The sequence below is a fragment of the Plectropomus leopardus genome, chromosome 6 (genome assembly GCF_026936395.1).
Source record: "Plectropomus leopardus strain MGB_pleo_1.0 chromosome 6, ASM2693639v1, whole genome shotgun sequence".
Classification (NCBI taxonomy): domain Eukaryota; kingdom Metazoa; phylum Chordata; class Actinopteri; order Perciformes; family Serranidae; genus Plectropomus; species Plectropomus leopardus.
Window position 1 is genome coordinate 26,537,225 of NC_142181.1, and position 12,563 is coordinate 26,549,787.

The window sequence follows — 12,563 nt, forward strand, 5'->3', positions numbered from 1 at the left end:
CTCCACCAACTGAGCTACTGGGCACACCCATATTCCTTTTTTTATTAGAATCTGGGATAAGACCTTATCCCATTTATGAGAAACCTGAATATGCAAGGTGGAATACACAATAAAAAAAGGCATAGACTTGCATGTAAACACCTAATCCTGGTAACTGAGAGCCACAGACACAAGCTTGACTTTATCTAAGTGACATAACAGAAATACAAACAACGAGGGCAGCAAAAGAGGCACTCTTCTGGAGCACTGAAGAATTGGAGTTTTGTCTTTTGGTAAGCTGCATATTTTCATCTACTGCTACCCTGTCCTTTACGCAGTTGTGGTGACAGACAGGTGTTGGTCAAAGTGGAGGACAGTGTCATAAGAGTTATAGCTGTTCCCAGGAATAAAATGACGCGAGTTACTCAATATGTGTAAGAGATAGACAGAGAAAGCAAGAGAGAAAGAGAAAGAAAGAGAGAGAGAGAGAGTAGCTGATGGCGATCACTGCAGAAAAGAATTTAGCAGTGAAGTTGGTAGAAAATGCACAGTATAGTTTTAATATTTCCTGTTCTTATCTCTCATTGTTTGTTTTTGTAAACATCACAGGCATCTGAAAAAATATACTGCAGTAACTAAATTACTAGTATTTTTTATGTATACTGGGAATATAAATAATCTGATGTCTCTGTGCTCATGTAAACTCCATATCCTGAATATTATCATAACTGAGATAAGCCTCAGGCTGTTAATCTCCATGTAAACGTACCCACTAAATGCATGCTTGTTGAGCACTTTAATGTTATTGTAGTGATGGAGGATACAAACAATTTGCCCTGCATTTAAAAACCAACTGTATTATTCGTGTTAAGTACATCAAAGGTTTCCTTGTTCATATTATAACCCTACTTTTTATTTAACTCTCATATATTTCTGCTTGGGATGGCACTTACAGTTGGTCAGTTGGTCCTTATTCATACCTCAACAACTTTTGGATGGATATTAAATTTTGTACAGACATTAAAGTTGCCCAGAGGATTAATCCTAATGGCTTTTGTGATCCCCTGACTTTTCCTTTAGGGCCACCTTGAGGTTGACATTTGTGGTTTTGAGTGAAATGACCCGACAACCATTGGACGGGTTGTGATGAAATTTGGTACAGACACTCACGTCCCCCTCAGGATGAATTGTAATAACTTTTGTGATCCCTGAACTCTTCATTTATCACCATCATCAGGACAAAATTTAAATTTGTCCAATACTTTGGTTCATGACCAAATACCTGTGAAATGAATGACATTCCCATCAGCCTCAGCTGTACTAACACACAGAACTAAGATTGTGAACAAGGTAAATACTTTACCTATAAAACATCAGCATGTTATTTTAATTATGGCCATTTTAGCTTGTTGATGTGACCATTCAGCTCAAGCACTGCAGTTTAACCCTTTTAAAACCTGGAGCTACATCACTTACCTTGTGCCGCTTTCAGATGCCTTTCACAAGTATCTAAGCCTTTGAACCGTAAGTGAGTTGGTGGAATTTATTTAAAAAATATTGGGGGGAAAAGCAAAGAGCAACTTAGTAATAACTGTTATAGAAATTGCAAGAAATTAGTGGATTTAGAAAATTAGCTAAAAAAAATCTAAGACAAATTTCTAGGGGAAAAAAGGAAATACAAATAGGGAAAACTTAATTATATATTTATAATTATTGTAACTACATATTTTAAATTATGTTACAATTTATTGTAAGTTTTAAACACTTTTTCTAGGTCATTCTGGTCTTTCTGGTCTTCCTTTCTTCCTCTTTAGCTAATCTCCTGGTAATTTTCTTGTATTTGTGTTTTCCTTATTTCTTGCAAAGTTTTATGTAATTTCTTCCTCCATTGCTCACTGCCTTCTTCCCGTGTTTTCGAAAGAAATCAACCCAATTTGCTCAATTTGTTTCAAATGGTTAAATACAGACTTGCAGAGCTGCTTGCATAGCAGTGGACTCTTATTCTGCCTGATTTACATCAACCCTCTTTAAGCTGTGATTCTAAGAAGCTTATTTATTCTAGTATTTAGTACAGTTTACAATGAGGGATCCACTCCTGTTTGTTTTATATATAAATATATTTAAGAATCTTTTAGTTTATATTGTGGGATGTCTGTTAATTGTGGCTCACAGCACACATTTTGTAAGGCCACAATTGTTTTTGAACAAACAAGGCAGTTTCCACTGTAGGGCTACAGACTTACACAGGTAGAAATAACACATAAACACAGTGCTGTCAACTCTGCAATCAATTTGTGACAACTACCTCTGTTCCTTTGTAAACACAGCGCCTGGATTGGAGGCAGGGTCCTTTATTTGGAGTAGGGAGGTTGAGGGGGATAAAAAGTGTGTTTTTTGTCATGCTATGTAAGATACTGGCTCGCTCGAGGCTGTCATGAGGTGAGATGACAGCGTCACAGTCATAAGTGGGCCAAGCAATTAGGATTGTAGGAAGGAGCGAGGCTGTCTGAAATCAGCTCAGAGGCCTCGCATTGTGACAGAAGATCATGTGAGCCTAAAGACTAGAAGACAGCATGACTTTCTCTTCCATTGACCCCAGTCAGATAGCAGAGGAGACCACCCCGGGACAGGATTCATAACACAGCTACACACCACTCAAAAAAGAGGGGATGGTAGATGAAAACCTCTGACACATACTGTATTTCATGTCTTGATCCCACTGAGCAGCAAGCCAGCAGGCATTCAGAGAGCTCCCCTTTTATCTGAGCTGTGTCCTTTCTGCAGCTCAGGGATGCAGTGACTGAGTTTTATATAGTGATGACTCTTTCTGGGATATCTGTGACACAGAAAGAATGACTAAACCAAGAGTCTTTACCAAAGGTGCCTTACAATTATGTTGCAAATTAACAGATCTGACAATTGTTGGCTGAGAGTGATATTTTAACTTCACAACCAATTTGCTTTATTAAATGTTGGCATTTTACATTGCTGCAGACCCCAGATATGTAACATTTGTAAATTATGCAGCGGATACATTGAAACTTTACATTTCAACAAAGCTTAAGGGTTATGTTTAGGCACATAACACTTGGTAATGCTGTGGAAATGATCATGTTTTGGCTTAACCCCCTGAAACCTGAAAATTCGCTTGATTTCTTTCAAAAATAAAAGTACAAGAAAATTACCCCCGGATTAGTAAAAAACAAAAAACAACGATAAAATAAAATAAATTAAATCAGCAAAAAACAAGAAAAGTAAAAAAAAAAAAAAAAAAAAGAACATGGAAATTACCTGAAAAAATGTTATATAACAATTTTGTAACATTATTTTAAATACATACTTTTTTTAAGTTTTCATAAACATTCAAAGTCTACTTGTCCCTTGCAGTTTGGGACATTTCTTGCCAAGTTGCTCAGTGCCCTTTTTCCAATTTTTTCAAAAAAATAACAAAACCAAAAACAATTTGTTCACAGTTTGAAGATTTAAATACTTGTGAAAGGCATCTAAACCCAGCTGAAGTAAACTCATGTTGACTGAGATTTCAAAGGGTTGAAGTACCCAGTTTAATGGTACAACTTAAAGATGCCACCGATGTCTCACTAAACCAACCAGTTTTGTTGTTTATTGGCTCTCGAACAGTGGTCTACAGCTTAGCAGCCGTCTCACTTTTGTGTTGCACCAACCATCATCCCCTCCTTCTCTTGAACTATGCCACTTTAGAAACATTGATGTGATACATATGAAACATACAAATGTAATGTGTCTGCAGTTTGCAGAAATGTACACTGCAAACATTTTCTCCTGGCAACTAAGCTGCCCATCAGTGCAGCAAACTGTTGGCAACATAACTATTGATTGCTTACATAATTATTGTTTGCAAATCTGGAAGTCAGTATCTTCATCTATGATCTTGATAGTTATCCAAGTCAGAGTTACAATACAGGTCAAGCAAAGCAGGCTGAGTATCCTTTTCCTCGAGGGTCTCAGTGCACTCACATCAAGGTTTTTACATCTGAATTTAATAGCAATAAGCCCTGTTATACTTTTTATGTAATCAAAAGTATTGGCCACCAGAGTTGTACACTGTCAAGCCAGCTGCCAGAGGAAAATGTTGTTTTCATATTTTTCTGCATCTTTACACTTGCATGTGTCATGCATATCATATCAAATTTCCTAAAGTAAAATAGTGTATGAGAGACCACTGTTCAAGACCAATGAACAACAAGACTGGTTGTGGTTTATGGAGGCATTACTGTGTTTTCAGTGGCTTTTTAGGCACCAAACGTAGGTGTTTTGTAGTGACCTGTCATTGTTTTTCTAGCGGAAACAACTTTTCCTTTTTAGGATAGTTGCACAAGAAGAAGTTGTTTTTTGCCCAGATATAACTGCTTATCCTGCTGGGACTTATCCTAACCTGTAAGCCTAAAGAGGCCAAAATGTTTAAATTTACCACATGTATCACAGCATTGTTTAAAAACATAAAGTTTTAACATATCCACTGAACAATGGCATACAGATATAATGTATCCATGGGTTGCAAAGATGTACAATGCCAACATTTTTCCTGGTGATTGGGTTGACACTATATCAGCATGCCAAAAATATTGTTGCATTGGATGTAAACATAATAGGGTAAACACTATTATTTCTCCAGTATGTGGTCTTATTCTCATACCAGATGGTTTGAAGGTTGATGGTTTGATGGTTTTCTTCCCATAAACCTAGGATGCGTGTATTCTCAAGAACATATTCAGTTGTTCTGACTTGTTTACCTGCGAGTCTGGGACCTATCCTAAAATCTTCCAGTCATACTGTAGATACTGTTTATCATTGTGTGGAGACCACACTGACTAGCTTATACAATATTTATTGCAGCCAAACTTAAACTTTAATTTGAAATAGTGCATGAAATCACTAGGTATACCAAAATATATATATATATATATATATATATATATATATATATATATATTTTAAACAGTTAAAGATTACAGGGGCAGTGCACTTTAATAGACTTGTCTGTAAATGTGACCATTTTGTCAGCTTGGCTAATTTTCGACTGTAGTCCCTGGGGTGGCGATGTGTGGTTGGCGTAACATAATGTATGTGTCCTAGCATTGCATTATTTTATGACTTTATTAACTCTGAAACAACTCCATGCACTTTGGCACTCACATTTCGTGTTGCAGAATTGCTTGAGCTGTAATATCACCATCATCATAGATAAATGATTGTGATTATATCAAGTTTCATTGTGATTTCCAGGTCATTTCTGTCTGCTTTTTTGTTTTCCTCCCCACAACCAGAAGCAGCTTTGAGTTTTGCCAAATTTGTCCAAAACTTCACACCTTTGACATATCCTAACAAGGAGAGAGACCACCCTCTATTGTGAGCTGAGGCTTTGAACAAAAGTGAGTCCAACTATATCTAATTGGTGCTTTTCAACTGACTGCACCAGCTTTTGCTCTTTACTCCTTAGAGTGGTTGCATTTCACCATTTTTCAAAAAGCCTGACTTGTCTGACTCTTCCCTCTCACTGCCCTTTGCCCAGCAGATATTCCAAATCTTGCAACTGTACATGTAATTTGTGTGGACTTTAAAAGGGCTTAAAACTATCTCTGACTGACCTAATGACAATTAATTATTGTGCGTGTTATAAAAGCATATATCGAAGTGCTGCTTTTCAGACTCATGCACAGTATAACAGTGAGGTACATCTGTGCAAAGCTCTCATTATTCAGGGTGTGTATCTGGATTTTTGCATTGGGATAGCAGCATGATATTTCTGGCTGGTTAAGCTGAACATGTGGCAGTCCTCCTGGAAAGCTGACCTGTGTTGGTCTGTCTACAAGTTAATGTTCAAGTCAACCGATGCCCATCTGCAACTGCTTCTGTTTTCTCTCCATCTGTTCCCCGTACTTCCTCACACGCAAACTCACACACACACATGCTCACACATTTCATCAGAGGCATTGCTGCAAGGTAGCTGAACTGAAAAGCATAAAATTCTTCATTCATCATTTCAGCAAGTACCTGTGAAATTTAGACCTTAGTGCGCTGATGGCAGTCATGGTTGACGGTGCATCGTCTTCAAAGAACATAAAAGAAGAGATGCTGTGATCAGATTTGTGCTAAAAGTCGTGTTAGAATCAGTGAAAAGTTTAATCTCACACTCTCCCACCTACCAGCTGCCCCACCAGCAGCTCATTGCCATGTGAGAGACAGTGGTTTGCATGAGTTATCACATTAACTAGCGCCGCTTTCCTCAATCATGAACAGATATTATCAACACAGTAATGTCTGTAATATTTATACATGATAAATACCTGAATGATACATGGATTTCCTCTACAGCAGCACCTGTGTGCATGAACAAAAATGAATAAAAGATCATTGCATATTATTCTCTTATTCAAGATTGATGCTTGACCTCATTGTGTGTCATTGCGCTCTTGGTGTTATATGATTAACAAGTTGCAGATGTAGGCGCTTATCCTGCATATCAAGCGTGGTTTCAGCAGCTGACTCCTCAGTTTTCCTCTCCATCCAGGCACACACAGTGAATGTAGATGGATTTGAACTTTAGCTGCCTCTCAACATCACATTCTGACATATTGCAGGACCTGTAATGGCATGTCTCTGACAAAAGAAATGGTGTTATATGAATCCAAGACAGCAACAATGACATTAATGATGAGAGATAGGATTCTAAGCTATGATGTTTCACAAAAAAAACTTTTCTCCCACACAATTTATTATTGAAATACCTTAATGGTAAAGCTGCACTAATCAGTGTTTTTATATTCACAAGCACCTGAATCCGCAAACTGCCAACTTAATGTGTTACAGTAGCACAACTGTCAGGACTGAGGACTGAGTCAAGGACAGAGACCAAGACTGAGTGCAAAAGCACTGATGCTGATGATAAAGCTGAGTACATGTGTGTTTGAGAAACAGAGAGCAGGGAAAAGAAGGTGGAAGGTGGACTATTGCACTGGCCTGATATTAGACAGAACTGTCAACTTGTTACACTCCGTTTCCATCTAAAGTTGGACATATTGTCTACTCTAACCTATTTCCATGGGAAGGGGATTTCATTTTCTCTAATCAGTTACTAGAGGAATTAATCTGCCTGAATCCAACATCATTTTAAGTCCAAACTGATAGGTAGGCATAACAATATGCCTGTTTTGCTGGGGTTTTGAGAGTGGAGCTGTGGAAATATTGAATATCATTATTATATTAAATATACATGATGATTTAGGACAGCCTTGATTGCAGCTTCTATCTTATCTTTAGTGCTCGCCATCGTTGTTATTACTCCTCGCTGTTTCCAGCTTCACTTGACAACAGTTTGACAACTGTGATAGTCCCGCCCTCAGCACTGATTGGCTAATCAAGTCCCATGGTGCTTATGTTTTTTTGATATTTAATCAAGCAACAATCTTTTCATGTCATGATGCCAGATGAATCAGTCAACTGATGTGGGCAGATTCAAGCCAAGCAAATATTGCACGCAATGTTTCTGTAAGTTATTAATAACTAACTCGGAAGGCTGCTCTTTCATTTATTGACCCGCCTGCCCAAAACCCATGATATTCTCTAGTAAGCTTACCCGAATCGGCCTACCTGTGTGACCTGCAGGACCTGCAGGACCTGCGGATTGTTAGTCGACCACGCTGAAGTTTCCCTCAGTTCTATGAACTATTTTAACTGTCCACCTTGCAGCTCTCATCAATCATGCAGCAGTCAGTAGTTTTTTTTTGTTCTGTTGCTATAAAGTGGCCAAAGAGCTTTGAAAAACTCACTATACCCTACCTCCCCAACCACAAACAGCAGACAGATTAGCTTAGCAACTAGCTGATAAACAGTGGAGTGTGTAGCAGCTAAAGAGCCAGATTGGATTGATTAATTTTGAATATCTCTCAATAAGTAGGCCATGTTACCACTGTTTAAATTTGATTCAAAGATATTGTAGAGATGAGCCTATCTGTCTTTAACATGCAGCAATCTAGCAACATTTTGATCAATTTTTTTTAAACTACTTCCTTTTTTTTGACTAATTCTTTTCAGTACATTTATTGCAAATGTACACCTCAATTATGTTCTGTGACTCATATTTTAGAATACTCAAAAGAAAGAACAAAAACAAAGAACCCATCTAGTATTTATTTACATTCGTTTCTGCTGCAGGTTTACAGACCATCATGTTTTATGAAGATTTATGGAGCTGGAGGCATATTGGGTTGCCTTTTTCATAAAGTAATAAAAGTAAACACTAAATAACTTAACAAAAAAAGGTCTTTATAAAAAATGAAGTGGATTTTGAGTCTGTAGACCCACAGCAGGGTTCATATTAGGACTGTTTCCACCTGTGATGCTTATTAAAGAGACGCTTTCAGCAGTATGCAGTTGTCCCATTCAATATTGACAGCCATTTGTCATGTTAACCTCCATACAAGGACCTTGAAACTAATTACCCTAAAATATAATGAAGCATAATTGTTATTAAACAACTGAACAGGCAGCACTTCTTATCTCTTCGATGCATTTAAATTAATTTAGACATGAAACACCAACCCAGTTGGCACTCCCTGCTGAACAGACACCATATGCAACATGCAGATGATCAGGCTCTAAAGGTCCATGAGTGGGATTTTGAGTTTGTGGGTAGAATTAGGACCCACTGGCGTTCTCCATTCCCTCTGGACATGACCTCTCTCCCTCGCTGGCCACACCAGACAGGCCTGTTAAGATGCAGGGAGAGAAGGGGAGCAGCCTGAATGTCTGCTCAATCCATTTCAAAAAGCCAGCATCAGCAGTGATTGACAGGGGGAGAGGTTACATCCGTATTTACCCTTATAGAAATACATGAGGTTGTGGGGAAAAAAGGATATGCTGGAGTGCAAAATGGCTCTGCATTGAATAGCCAAACAGGAAGAAAAAGAAATGGGAAGCATAATGCATGAATTGATGGACTGATTCAAGAAGAAGATGGAATACATAAATGCATCAATATAGAGATTCAATTTTGAAGCCAAATAGATTCTTTTGTCCAGGCAAGATTTCCTTTTGATAGAGGGGAAAAAAGACACTTCCTCTTTAATCATTAAAGATTACAAACAGATATGCATTAGGTCAGGCGATTTTTTAATGGCATTTATGTGTTGTCTACACTGCAAAGTGGTTGCATTTTGTAAATGACCAAAACACTTTAAGCACAAGACTGATGCACACTTTGAAATGAACATTTTGGATCACAAGCCTGGACAGTTACTAGTTACCAGACACCCATTTCAGTTTACCAGATGTGACACTGACAACGTGTGGCTTACTCATTGGCGCCCCCAGAAATTTGTCATAGGGGTAGCCTGATGGGGCCAATGAAAACAACCGATTCTCATTCCAAACTCATCACATGGTGACACTCGGTCAGTGCTTTCGGTGTAGGAGTGTGACGCCAAAAGCCACCTTCTGTCAGATGATAACGCAGCAGATGAAAGCGGTTACGTGCACCTGTAAATCTGAAGGACAGTCTCAGGTAATAATGCCACCAGTAACCACGTAATATTAGGAGCCTCTTTATATCCATGTGCCTCTTTTGCAGAAGCCTAACCATCCATGACTGTGTTGCCTAATCCTAGCCATTGTGACAGTCTGCGCTATTATGTGAAAATAGGGACCGTGCCTTGTCATCTCACCACGAGCATTTGTTGACATCACCGTAGCAGCATCCAGTAGCGTAAACAGCTGATGCACAAGACGAAAACGTCACACAAAACGTCATATGTTGAGGTGGAATGTCACTGACCGAGCGTCACATTCGATGTGACAAGTTTGGAATGAGAACATGTTGCTGAAAATGTAGGGCTGAGACACAAAAACAAATAAAACAAAAAAATGAACTGAATTTCAGGCATTCGTGGATGCTGTTGTGGTGTATAAGCTATAAATATGTCTGTTTGAGGGTTAAGAAGTCACATACTTAAATACTTTGGTTTCTTATTCTGCAGTTAATATTACATATGATCTGTTGTGCATAGACTAATACGGCTACAGTTACCTATGAGTTCCACAGCATACTGTTCTTCAAATAGCCTAAACTGGTTGTCCCTTACCCCAAAAAAGGTACATATACAGCTTTAATTTGAAGAAGTACATTGATTGTAAGAAACAAAACATTTACTGGTAACAAGTGTTTGTGAGTTTCTGAAAATGCCCATGCCTGTAGTTCCTAGCTGGAGCCTTATCTTGCCTCCTTCCTGACAAGCTTTGCTGACCACAGAGGCCGTAAAAAAACATAAAAAAGATGCATGTTACAAAGAGATGCAATCCCACCACAAAGTCTGTGTGTCTTCCTTCTACGGTGGAGGGGCCTTTTGCATATCAGTCAGTGCCCAGGATGTCATAGTCTAATAATATGCTCATGAGAGCAGTGGCCTTTAAGTGCTGTGTTAGAACGGATGTGATTTTGCAGAAGATTTAAGAAATGTTGTACATTAACAGGATTACACACAATTGAGCAAACTAATCAGTTGCTCTACTAGTGACTGAGTCCAGAATGATCCACATCCTGAGGGTGAGGCTGCGTTGAATGCCAGTTCACCAAACTGAACTGTATCCACAAACATAGAAGGTAGTTGATGACATCCGTGCCTGTTCAAGTGGGCTTAGCTTGATGTTCTGCTGCACTGCAGGATGACTCAGTTATTGACCATAAGATAAGTTGCGAAATTTCATAGCTTCAAATAAATTGACTTCAAACGATTCATTTTAGCAAGTACTCATGTGCCTAAAACCATAATCTTGATTAAACCCAGTAGAGAGACAGCCAGGTGAGCTTGTTTCAAATTTTCATAGTAGGAATCCTTTAGAAATAACATCTTGGAACAAAGCAGAAAGATCATCCTGTTTTTTTTTTTTTTTTTTAAAAAAAAAACAACACTTTATTTAAAATGTCTTGATTTTGGTTACACTTTGCATCTATTTTGGGAATGCATGCATTAGATAGTTCAATATTTTTAGATGTCGTCATTTGAAAAGCAGTAATTTTAAGATGCTGCGTGACCACAGTGTGACAGGCACAGAGGGTAATGTTGGTGTCATCAGTTTAGCGCAGCTTTAGGACCCGGGGAGGCTGACGCGGCTGCTCCCTGCAGGAGAAGCATGGACGGATTTGTATGCGCTGGCTCTCCGCCGCTGCACTAACCGCACTGTACAAAACGGCACAGGATATTCCTCTTTTTTTCCACCCTGAAGGATAAGCTTCAACAAAGGACACTGCTTTGCTTCGAGTTTCCGACGCTTTGTTTCCAGAAAGAAGGATAACCAGCGTCAACTCCAGCCACTCGATCACTAGTTATAGTCTGTACATTATCTCTACGGGTTTCCTTCTCTACAACGTGCGCAGCGAAAAGCCTAAAAGTTTGACGGACTCGCCGGTATGGATCACTTCTGCTTTTAAGGGACAAACACGTGCAGCAGCCTTCGCATCATTCTGGAGAGGGTAAGTTGGGTTTCACTTGTGCGTATGTGTGTGTGAAGAGCGCTGCGACACGCGCAGCAGTTTGATGAAAAATGGGGCGCGTTGCTCTTCTTGCAGGTGTGGAGGTTGTGCAGTGTTGCCTGTATGATTCATAGAAGCTGCATTTGCTCAGATAGATACAGTTTAGACACACCAGCTCGGATTAAGCTATGCGTAAAGCACAGTGCCTTTACGCAAATCCATCGCAGAGAGAGACTTCTGTCTTCATGGCGCACGAGACATGACAGCAAATCTTATATCTGACTTGAGTACATATCGTATAATGTGTCGTGGAAACAGTCTCTCCTTCCACAGCTTGTGTCGTGTTGTGATTTGATAGGTGTGTCTCACCTGTCAGCCTGTTGACAGACTGACTGACAGGTAGCTCGCGCGGCTCTCGCGGAGCTGTCCTCTCTCTCTGTGGTGCTGAAAGTTTCCTAACTGGCCACATTGGTTGTCGCATCCCCAGCAGAGAAAGGGACAAGGATATGCTGCATGCAGATACCGAGGACAATTGTGATTTAAAAGCTAAACGCTTGCAGGCGATTTATCTATCAGCCTGCAGGCAGTGAATGATCCATGCGGGGGGATGCGTGTAACTCAGCCCATGCTGTCTTGCCGCACTAAGAGCAGGGTCTCAGCAGGGATTGCACCGGACAGTGAGGGACAGTGGATCAATACAGTATGAATGAACACATGAATCCAAAAGCTGGAGACCCTTTAATGAAAACCCAAGGAGAGGCTGCATCTCTCTTTAATACACAGTAATCATTATTAGTTATTGTGGGAGTATGCATTATATCCAAGTGCATACTGCACTGTGGTGCTGTAAGCAGTGTCATATGTTTTCGGGACTGCTATAAACTTTGCATATACTTTGCACACAATAGTGAAACATTTTGTATGTCTATATGTATTGTATCATCCACAGCTTTACTTTGCCAACCAAAGTATCAAGTATGTGCCATTTTTGTCATATGAATTACTGTGCGACATCTATTGCAGTCAGTCCTGGAAGAATATCTCTCCTCAGTTGCTCTTCCTGAGGTTTTCACCATTT

The 12,563-nt window shown here is 39.3% G+C and overlaps 1 protein-coding gene across 2 annotated transcripts in view; it reads left to right on the forward strand.

Annotated features, from left to right (window-relative positions):
* Window positions 1-11,152: 11,152 nt before the first annotated feature.
* robo1 (roundabout, axon guidance receptor, homolog 1 (Drosophila)) overlaps window positions 11,153-12,563 on the forward strand; it is a 349,403-nt gene continuing 347,992 nt past the window's right edge. The window contains exon 1 of one of the 2 annotated variants that reach the window (XM_088079109.1): window positions 11,153-11,485. The gene's annotated coding sequence lies outside the window, so the exon portion shown is untranslated. The remainder of the gene's footprint in view (window positions 11,486-12,563) is intronic. The other variant, XM_088079110.1, reaches the window with a different exon arrangement.